Genomic DNA, 12,147 nt, shown 5'->3' on the forward strand with positions numbered 1-12,147 from the left:
ACGAATCTAGGGAAATTGGAAATCATCAAAAATGAAATGAAACACATAAAGATCGATATCCTAGGCATTAGTGAGCTGATATTCGGCCACCGGGGCCTTCTTCCTAGTCCATCTTAGTCTGGAAGCTCTGCTGAAACCTGTCCACCATGGATGACTATCATGGATTGAGTTGTGTCACCCAAAAATATCTGTCAACTTGGCTAGGTCATGATTCCCAGTATTGTGTGATTGTCTACCTTTTGTCATCTGATGTAATTTCCCTGTGTGTTGTATATTCTATCACTATGATGTGATGCGTTGGATTAGTGGCCGTTATATTGATGAGGTCTACAATATTAGACAGTATCTTAAGCCAAAATCTTTTGAGATATAAAAGAGAGAAGTGAGCAGAGAGCCATGGGGACTTCATACCACCAAGAAAGCAGTGCCAAGAGCAGAGAGCATCCTTTGGACCTACGGTTCCTGCTTGAGATGCTCCCAGACCAAGGGAATATTGAGGAGAAGGACCTTTCTCCAGAGCTGACAGAGAGAGAAAGCCTTCCCCTAGAGCTGACATCCTGAATTTGGACTTGTAGCCTACCAGACTGTGAGAGAATAAATTTCTCTTTGTTAAAGCCATCCACTTGTGGTACTTCTGCTATAGCAGCACTAGATGACTAAGACAGTGACCCTGCTGGTATTTCAAAAACTAGCAGCATAGCTTCCAGCATCATAGCAATACGCAAGCCACTACAGTATGACAGACAAACGCATGGAGTTGAATTGTTTAGTAACTCTGTTACCTTTGATTTGGTTTGGTCTTGATAAGCTAAACAGTTTGAATAAGGTTCTTTCGATTGCAAATGACAGATATCCAACTGGAACAAGTTTAACCCAAACAGAGGAATTTATTGGTTTATCAACAACCCCAGTAAGGAGGCAGGGGTGGAGCTGGCCTAAAGGAAAACTCAGAATCATGGATGGTAGGCTCACAGAGTCTTTTCCCTCTTTCTGTCTCTTGTAATTATTTCCCTGTATTAAAGCTTGATCCCTTCCCGGAGATGGTTATCTCCATGCGGTAGGACACCTGAGTTTAAAAAAATTCTTGACTCACCTCCAGTTCGACAACACAAGGGAAAGAGAATTTCTTTCTCCAAATTCTAGATGAAAAGGTTGTGAGGAAGAACTTCTATTGTCCCAGCTTGGCTACCGCTTGGTTCTGTCACTGAAGCTGGGGATGTGAAACTTTATCAATTACCTTTTGCTGCAAAAGAAACAACCACAAAACTTAGTGAATTAAATGAGAACTGTTTAATTAGCTCACAATTCTGCAGGTTGGCAATTTGTATTGGGTCAGCTGGGTAGTTCTTCAGTCTTGGTTGGGCTCACTCATACAGCTGGGAGCTGGGTGGTCTGGGGTAGCCTCAAATGGGATGTCATGTTTCTGCTCTATATGCCCTCTCATTCTCAGGCACACTGTCTTGAGTTTTTTCTGATTGTAGCTGGCCAGGGATACAGAAGAAAAAGAGAGAGTGGAAGTATGCTAAGACTATTGAGGTTAGGCTTGGATCTGTCAGTTCATGACTTTTGCTGTATTTTTTTGGCCAAAGGAAGTCATAAGGCCAACTCAGATTGAACAAAAGTAGAAAGAAATCATTTAAGGGCAGGAGTTTAATATAGATCTTGCAAACAGAGGGGAAAAATGAAAGATTGTGGCCATCTACTCAATGTACCACAATGGAACTATGCCACAGCTAGGATAATAATCACTCGTATCTAAGAGTCAGTTACCATAAAAAAATCTTGCAGCATATACACGACCAGTGGAATAATTATTTTGAATTTCTGACATCTGTTGTGTTCTACCCATTGTTCAATGAATACAACTTGCACTTTCTTGTCTCAGAATTGTTCTTTGCATCATTGCCCAAGTTTCTGATGTTTCCAAACCCGACACCTCTCTGTATAACTTATACCTCTCTAGCCTTTAAACCTAGATTGCTTGGTTGTCAATGGAAAACCCAGCACCTCCGGGAAGGGTTCTATGATTACTGCCAAGTGAAGGTAATTTTCTTCTTCTTCTTAGGATCTACACCAGTGGTTCTCAATCTTGGCTCTGCATTAGAATCTTGTGGAAAGATTTTACAAAATCTCAGTGCCCAGGCCATACCCCAGACTAATTTACTCAGAATGTATAGGGGAGAGATCTTAGCATAAATAATTTTTAAGGCTCCCTGGTGATTCTAATATAAGGCCAAGATTGAGAACTACTGTTTTAGAATGGTTTCTGATAGACCTACCTATTTATTAATTACTGAATTAGTGTTATAGGGGTTTATGTTCATCTATATTGTAAAGTCTTTAAGGGAAGGGAACTAATATGGTGCTTTGTACCTAGGTGGCATTCAATATACAGTGGCTTATAAAGTAAGCCAGAGCTAAGATCTGTTTCTTACAATAAAATGCAAAATAGCTGTATAAGTATTTTAACTAAACATATTTTCAAAGATCATAATTTTCTTATATTTAGGAAATCAAAACTTATGTTAGTTTTCAGAAATATTTGTAAAGACAACAGATTTTTTAACATTAAACTGATTTATATTTCTTGATATATTTATTTGCATACATGTTTTTGTTTTACATGAATGCTTTTGGTTTTGTAACAGTTATTACCTTAAAGAAAATATTTTATTTCTTTAAATTCCTCTGTAACAGTCCTCCTCCTTTGCCTAATATAGTGCTAGTTGGTTAATATATTTACTGGTATATTTTAAAAATCATTTTTAATGTCCAGTATACTCGATCAGAACTGCTGACATTTTGGTTAGCAGCCAAGCGCTTAACCGCGACGCCACCAGGCTCTTCTGTACAAATACATCTCCATAGAGTTAGGATTTGATTGTTGCACTGGCAGTGTAGGTGGCTTTTAGAAAAATGTGAGTTATACTTGCTTTTAACCATTAAAAAAAAAACGATACTCCGCTGAGCTTCAAATCCATTTTAAACTACAAAAGTACAGTCCCAACAGCAATAGGTGAAGAAATGATTGACTTGAATTACTAAATCATTTCCCACACTAGTACCACGATAAAATATTTCAAAATTTTTCTTACTGAATATTCTTCTATTCCTCTCACATACGCAGAAGAGAAAAAGAAATCACTGTAGAGTCTAAGTAAGTTTACATTCACATACACAATCTGAAGACCCTTGGAGGGACAAGAGTAAGAAAGGTTTTCTTTATTTCCTTGGAACATATTTGCTTACAGAAAATAGATCTTGTTCCTGTTGCTTCAGGTATTTATTTCTTCTATAGCAGTGGTTAGGAGCTAAGAGCTATTAACTAGAAGGTCAGCAGTTTGAATCTATCAGCTGTTCCTTGGAACCCTGTGGGGCAGTTCTACCCTGTCCTATAGGGTCACTCTGAGTTGGAATTGACTAGATGGCAATAGGTTTGTTTTTGGTTTTTATAGCTATAGGAAAAATGGTAGACTAGAGGAAAAAAAAAAAGTGACCCTATAAGACAGAACAGAACTTCCCCATAGGGCTTCCAAGGAGCGGCTGGTAGATTCAAACTGCAGACCTTTTGGTTAGCAGCCAAATGCTTAACCACCGCACCACTGGGGCTCTGGATAAAAAAAGGACGAAAAGAGAAAGGAGAAAAAGGAGGTACAAATATAAAATCTATGTGATTGTGCTGTAGGTGTGTATATGTTTATATATATTTACCCTGCACTTTAACAAGACATTGATTTATTACTCAAAAAACACTGCGCTGTTTCCACCTACTTCAAAGTAAAAAAATAAAAGAATATTTAGTACATCTAACAAAAGGACAAAGCAGGACTGACCCCTTGCCTCTCCCACTCCCCCCTCAAAAATCATCCTTACTCACTAAGGCCTTGTAGTTCAAAAACTGGATTTGAATTATGTCAAAACCTGAGTTGAAGTTTTAAATATCATACGTGGGAAGTGAAAAAGAATCTCTCTCATCAAGACTCAGGAAGAGTTGGGCAAAATGGCACAGTATATTTACAATAAATATTTAATCTGTTGTTTCTTCATATGCCTTGATTTTCCCTTTATTTTTGACTGATAGTAACCAATACGAAGAGTGGACTTGGGAGGAGTGGTGGGGAGTCAGGTAATGACTCAGGAGAATGAAGTGTTTTATTTAAAAAAAAAAAAAAAAAGAATACTATGCTTTTTATTATGTGAGAAGCAGAAAAGAAAGATATAAATTATGAACTTTTACAATCACTCCCCTCCCTCCCCTACCAAGGAGAGTTTGTGCCAATCCTTGAAGATCCAGGTGTTTGCTATGCAGAATGAAAACACTGAGTGATGTGATGGAGGAGGAAGCCAAGAGACTGGCTGTATACTTTACCTTGGAAAGGGCTTATATTCACAGAGGTTGTCTTGATAGAGAAAGGAGATCCAATAATACTTACTGGGGTAGAATCAGCAATACCAGTTGAGTTATTGGATATGTGCAGTCAACAAAAGTTAAGTGTGAGTATAGTGTTCAAATTCATGATTTGGGCAACTAGGCCTGTGGTGGTACTAAAACATAAAATGCAGTCAAACAATGAGATTGGAGGTAAAGAGACAGAGTTTAGTTTTAGAAATGTTTAGGTAATTGTGGAATATCCGAATGGAAGAGGTAGGTGGATGGATGGATCTGGAATTCAGGAAAGAGAATTATCTGGAGCTGGAAAGTAGGAAGTCTTCATTATAATCACAGCAAACTCTTGAATAGTGTTTGCTGTGTGTTATGCACTGTCCTAAGCATTCACACTTGGAGGTTAAGTCATTTAATCCTCACAGGAACTTTGTGAGGGAAGTGCATCATTGTTATCATCATCCCCACTTTAAAGATAAGGAACTTGAGACTCGGAGAGGTTAAGTAACTTTCTCAAATATACTAGTTAGGAATTGACAGAGTCAGTAATGTAATCAAGACACTGGCTTCAGAGTCCAAACTCTTAACTACTACTCTGTATTGCTTCACATAAAGTGAGTAGATGAGATAGTTAATTCAGGAATTTTGAAGAGTGAGAAAAGGGGTGGATCTAGGATATCATCAAGAGAACAAAAATATCAAATAATCTAATTCAACGACTTTCTGTTCAACCACCACTTCCTTATATTCTGAATGTTCACTCTGTGTTCAGCATTGTGCTAGGTGCTGTGGGAATAGAGTGTAACATGTAACTTGACATTCTTGAGGACTTTTTAATCTAGTTGGAGAGATATTTAAGTAAATAAATTCATCCATGAACAGTACGTTCACTTTATCCAAAAGTACGTAAATATGTAATATAGATCTTAAATTTTACAGGCATTAAGGAGTGGGAACAACAGTGTTAGATGTTGTTATTTAAGACACAAAACTGAATAGAGTTCTCCAGAGATGAAACTGTAGAAGATGTCAAGGCCCAGAAAATTAAAGGTCTAATGTACCATGATAAAAAGTTGAAAGTTCCTGTGAATGGTTATTAGAAGCCTTCAAACAGTATTGCTTCAATAAAATCTCCTAGATTATCACAGCCTCAAAATACAGTGAATCTCTAAAATAGAAGTCAGGTGAATTATAGTCTTGAATGTTCTTGAGCTCTCTTTGTGATCTTGGGACTCCATTTCTGTTTTCACTTCTATAAAGTAAGAGAGTTGAACAAGACCATTTATAAAGACACTCTTAACTCAAACATTCTATTATTCCATAAATCTTCAAATTCTTCCTCTATGTTGTCCAAATGATCACTGCTATGACAATTCTCATCTGTATAATTTAGTTGGAATCATTATTTACTGTCTTCTGACATCTCTTTTGATTCTATCTCGAACTGTTCTAGTTATATTTTACTACTACGTTATTTCAAGTGTTTATATTTCCTTAACTGATTCTACATGTACCTAACTGCTCAGCAAATATTTATTGATTTGCTGTCTTACAGACTCTGTAGATGTTGGATGTACAGTTGAGCAACATAAGGTCCTGTCATATAAAACCCTCTCTCCCATCAAGGTGTAAACATCTGTACAGAAACTTGGTGCTAAAGCAATCATACAGACTATTTAGTGAAAGTTTTATTTTTTCAGATGAGGACACTAAACAGTGTCCAACAGTTACTGGCCAATTTATTTATTTGTATTTCTTTTGTTTTCTTTTTATTTTTTTTCCCCCTTAGGGGATTTTCTTTTAAAATGCAAATACACTAGAAAGAATTAAAAAAAAAAAAAGTTGCTGTGACTCATTGTAACCCTATAGGACAGAATAGAACTGCCCTATAGGGTTTCCAAGGAATGGCTGGTGGATTTGAACTGCCAAACTTTTGGTTAGCAAGCAAGCTCTTAACCACTGTACCACCAGGGCTCCAGAGAAAATTAAAGAGCTAATTAACTCACACTAAGTTTTTAGTGATACTAGATCAATTTTTTTTTTTTCTGGTAAGAGAACCAAAAGAGTGTAAAAGGATGGAGTAATATATGAAAGGGTAGTTAGAGGGTTCGTAGATGAATGTACTTTTATTATATCTGTACTAACATATAAATTGTGGATTTTTCCTATACATGACAGGCAGGATCCTATCCCTGAAGTGAGAAGTGTGCTGAAAAAAAGGAGTCATTATTAACTGTTGACCAGAGTCTTGGAGAATCATGTATGTTAAGAGCATTAGAACTATTTAGACTTTCATGCCATATCCATCGTTAAAAATTCATGCCTAGGATAATTCATTTAAGATAAGCTAAATTGCTAATCTGTACATGAACCTCTTTTAAGATAAATATAAGTAAGAAGGTCACAAAGTGTTTTGACTGGCATTTGGAGAGCGTTCTTCCTTAAAATAACATTTCCCTTTCCTAGTTATACCACCAGTACAATGAGCAAGTTAAATTTTATCTTTAAAAATAAAAGTAAATTTCACTTTCTGACCTAACAGACATTCAGTTTTTACAAAATGTGTTTGACTTTAATATCTATTTTTGCAATAAACACTGCTGAAATGAACAGCTCTAGGCTTCTGTTGATGGGCCAAGAATCTGCTTAAATAGTGAAGTTGATTTGAAACTCCTGGAAGCTTCAGTTTTAAAACTTCACAGGGCTTTGATTATTTTAGTCCTGCAGTTTTATCACCTGTCTACCGAGCTCTAACAACAAGGCTTGCCACAGTAACACTGAAGTAATCTGACATGAGGTGGGGGTTTTCTTTCTTCTTTTTTTTTTTTTTTAATCATAAATCATGAAATAATAGCAAGAAGTCTAAATCTCAGCTCCTGCTAGGAACAAAGCTTAAATAACTGAGTCCAGATGATCCCCTGTAGAGCCTTCCAGCCTAGAAGATGTTATGGTTTTGTAATTTTAGTAGGAGAGTTTAAAGTGTAAGTTCAGAAAATGGTGTTGCATCTCCTCCCTGTGATCTTGTTGTCCAGCAGTGAGCCTGAATTTAATAGGCAGGGCAGGAAGGTCAAATTCATAGTGGCAGAGTGCTTTCTGTAGGCCAGGGAAGTTGGACTACACTTAGACACCTACTGTGTTTCAGTTACACCACTCTCTTCTTTCTTGGTGCATCAAAATAGGCAATAGACTCTGTAATTGGGTCTATACGCCAGCAGTGGTTAAGAGCACAGCTGCTAACCAAAAGGTCAGCAGTTTGAATCCACCAGCTACTTCTTGAAAACCCCCTGGGGCAGTTCTACTCTGTCCTATAGGGTTGTTATGAATTGACTCGACAGCAGTGGGTTTGGTTTTTTGGTTTGGTACTCCAAACAAAGAGGAAAATACTTGAAGTGTAATGCCTTTCAGAAATTTTCCTATTTCTAAACAAGCCATATAAAAAACAGTAAGCACACGTGCACCTCTTTCTAAATATTAAACAGTGTTGGTTTGTTTCCCTGAAAGTCATAGAAAGAGGTAACATAGTACTTGACTTTCTCTGATGTCTGTGGGTGTGCACGTTTTAATCATCATCAACTTTACAAACAACATGATATCTACAGTCTGAACCCTATTGTATATTCCTGTTTTAAGAGGCTTAATTACGTTTATCATCAAGTGTGTCACACATGGCATCTTCTCTGGAGCTATCATGTACCAGGCTTCAGGGGATTTCTGCTGTCACAGGGTACATGTTAAGAAGTAGGCTCATACTCTCATCTCCTCATCCTCTCATGCTCCCATTTAATGGAGAGGCTTACTGTGCCACTGGAGAGACATTGCCCTCTGCTACTTTACTGTGTTACAGGATAGACAGGAAAAAGCCGCCTCATCAGAAGGGAAAACACAGATTAATTGTCACCAAGAAGACTTAATATGTCCAGTCAGCGGTTTATAGAAGCCATCTGGAAATGTCAACTGCCAAACACATGGAGGCCTGAGCCTTGAGGAATGTTACATTGGGAAGAAGTTGTTAGTTTTGGGAAAGTGGAGATTGCCTGAATAGCTCCTTCTACTGAGACAGCTAGGGATGAGAGGTCAATTTATTGTCTAGGCCACCCAGTGTGACTTAGAAAATTCTGCTCATTGCATCCAGAATATTTGATGCTAGCCAGGTACTGGGATAAGCTTTCTGCTAGTTTATCCCACTGAATCCTCACAATAACCCTATGAAGTAGAAACGATTCCAATCTCCATTTTCTAGTTACGGAAGCTGAAATATAACAAGATTGTAAAACTCCACTGTGGTCACCCAAGTGGTAAGTGGTAGAGCCAGTTTTTGTATCCCGGCTTTCTAAGCATAGCAGGTCTATAGGTATGGCATATGAATATATAGAAGCTCTTACAAAGTATTGACCATATTTATTTACTTTTACAATGTTAATGTGTTATTGTTAGCTTTGAAAAAATGTTTCAAAAGGGAATAGAGACATTAGATTGATGTGAGATTAAGGAGCATTGCTGGTTTATGGCATCCAAATCCATCCCAGATGAGGAGTTGAAAACACCTAACACTTATTAATTTACTCCTTTCAGTTTCTAATTAAATGATCCCTGGTTCCTCAGTGGTTAAAGCACTCAGCTCTAACAGATAGCTGGGCAATTCCAGCCCACTAGCCTCTACGAGGGAGAAAGATGTGGCAGTCTGCTTCCGTAAAGATTACAGTCTTGGAAACCACATGGAGCAGTTCTATTTTGTCATACAGGGTTGCTATGAGTCAGAATTGACTTGATGGCAATGGGTTTGGGTTTCTAATTAAGAAATACCGAAGGCATGCTAGGAAAAGCATCGTGATCAAGACTAAATTCAGGGATGACCCAGGGCAAAATCATTGAATAGGTGGAGTTGACTTATCATCCCATAAAAGTTCTCACACTTGGAAGTCCTCTAAAAGCCCCCTTAAAATTTACCTCTCCTAGAACCTGACTCAGGAGGCCTGCTGGCACTATTGTTAGGAGCTCAGCTGGTAACCAAGGAGATTCAAACCTGCCAACCATTCTGCTTTCATAAAGATTACAGTCTTGGAAATCCTATGGGGCAGTTCTACTCTGTCGTGTAGGATTGCTAAGAGTTGGAATCCATTCAACAGCAATGGGTTTGGTTTTTGGTGTTTTAGGACTTAACTAGCGGCAGTGGTGGTTCAGTGATAGAATTCTCCCCTTCCATGCAGGAGACCTGGGTTCAAATTCTGGCCAATGCAGCTCAGTGCAGCCACCACCCATCTGTCAGTGGAGGCTTGCTTATTGCTCTGATGCAGAGCAAGTTTCAGTGGTGCTTCCAGACTACGACAGGCTAGGAAGAAAGGCCTGGGGATCTACTTTTGAAAAATCAGCCTGTGAAAACCCTGTGGGTCACAACAGTTCTGACCTGTTAAGTATGAGGTCGTCGTGCTTCATTAATGTACAATGAATCACCTGGAAAAATGTTAAAAATTAGACTCCCATCAATAGCTACAGGGTAAGATCCAGGATTCTGCATTTCTTACAAGCTCCCAGATGCTGCTGGTCCACGGAGTACACTTTTCAGTAGGGAGGCACTGCCAGATACCTAGTTACTTTAATAGATTCCATTTGGCCATTGTTTAATGATCACCTTCTCACTGAGGCTCTCCCCGATCATGTTACTTAAAATAGCATATCCTTCTCGATCCCTATTCTTAACACTTTCTTTCCTCTCCCCTTCATTGTTTTTCTCCAAAACCATCTGAATTATTATGTTTCTTATTTTTTTATTTGTCTATTTCTTTCCAGAAGGCTGCAAGCTTCATGAAAGCAGAAATTTGTATCCATCTTGTTCACAGTCATAGCCCCAATGTCTAGAAGATTTTTTGGCACATAGTAGGTGCTCAATGAATTAATTTGATAAATTAATTTTAAAACTAAAGTTTTAATAAGCTTAGTTTGATTAAAACTATAAGGTACATGGATAGCAAGAAAATTGACACGAATGAAACCAAGTGAAGTGATTGAACAGCAGGAATTCCAAACATCATGGGGGGATATGATTGATAAAAGGACATTAGACATCCTTCAGATGTTACCATCCAGATAACTCCTCTGACTGCTCACAGAATCAGTTACAGCAGTGGTCAGCAAGTTTAATTAATGAATTAATTTTTGCAAGATAAGGCCCATGATCCTTCTACTCTAGGTTATTTTTAATAACTATATTCTGCATTTCATATGTTGTGAACCTGATGATAGGAAACCTGTATGAGAGAATCCAATTTGTTATTTTTAAATTAATTTATTTTCTTTCTTGTTACTGCTTCTTCTTTCTCACTTTATTCTTCCTAACTCCAATTACTTACTCCTAGTTATAAAATGCACCATCACATGAAAATTAACATTTCCTCTTCCATTATAGAAACAGTGCAACACAAATGCCAGTACACATCAGTACTTAGGATGGTGGTTCTAAACCCTGTCAATGACCCCTTTTTATAACTAATATTTTATAATGGCTCCATTACTCTCCTGATATTGGTGATAGTCACTGATAAAACATAGACATAAGGCCGTACAATTAATGTGAATGAGAGCTCATAAAAGGTACTTACAGTAAAGTAATAAAAAATTCATGTATAAATACTAGCACACAATTGTATCAGAAGACAGACAAAAAAACATGCAAACACCTAATTTTCCCCTACACACCCACATTCCCTTGGGCATGGTGTTCACTGGATTGGAACTCTACATAAAGAATGCTGCTAATCATATTTATTTTTTAAGATAAATCATTTTTTAGCTTTATCTCTTGTTAGGAGTTTGCAGTCTGGGAAAAGAAGCTTGCTATTATGAGTAAAAATGTACTGCATTGGGCAAATCTGCTACAAAAGATCTTAAAATGTTAAAAAGCAAAGATGTCACTAAGAGGACTAAGGTGCACCTGACCCATACCATGGTATTTGCAATCGCCTCATAAACATGCAAAAGCTGGGCAATGAATAAGGAAGATTGAAGAAAAATTAATGCATTTGAAGTATGGTGTTGGTAAAGAACGTTGAATATCCCATGGACTGCCAGAAGAATGAACAAATCTTTCTTGGAAGAAGTACAGGCAGAACGCTCCTTAGAAGGGAGGATGTAGAGACTTCATCTTCTGTACTTTGGATATGTTATCAAGAGGGACCCATTGCTGGAGAACAAACATCATGCCTGGTAAAGTAGAGGGTCGCTGAAAGAGAGGAAGACCCTCAATGAGATGGATTGACACAGTGGCTGCAACAATGGCCTCAAACGTAGCAAAGATTGTGAGAATGGTGCAGGACTGGGCAGTGTTTCATTCTGTTGTACATAGGGTTGCTATGAGTAAGAACTGACTGGATGACACCAACAGCAACAACAATTATAAGCACATGAGAATATATATAATTTTGAGAATATGCAGTTTTGCGTGAGTGTATATGGTATTGGTTAATTTCTTATTTTTAAGATCCAAAAGACTTAGATAGACAACCTTTCATTCTGGAGTCTTCTCTAGTATGAACAAAAGCTCTCTCCTCACCTGCACTCCTACAGTTTCTTCTCCTGCTGAGCCATTCTTTGTCCACTAGTAAGCTTCCTTCTCTCTAGGTCGAAAAGCTGCTTTTTGGTTGTTTTTTATTCCTGAATAGATCATATTTTTTTAGGCCTTTCACCATTCTCATTTCAGTCCACACCCTCTCCAAAATAGTCGCACATTCTTTCTGAAGTAAAACGCCCAGAATTTATATTGATGCCAT

This window comes from Trichechus manatus, unplaced genomic scaffold (assembly GCF_000243295.1).
Source record: "Trichechus manatus latirostris isolate Lorelei unplaced genomic scaffold, TriManLat1.0 scaffold00074, whole genome shotgun sequence".
Classification (NCBI taxonomy): domain Eukaryota; kingdom Metazoa; phylum Chordata; class Mammalia; order Sirenia; family Trichechidae; genus Trichechus; species Trichechus manatus.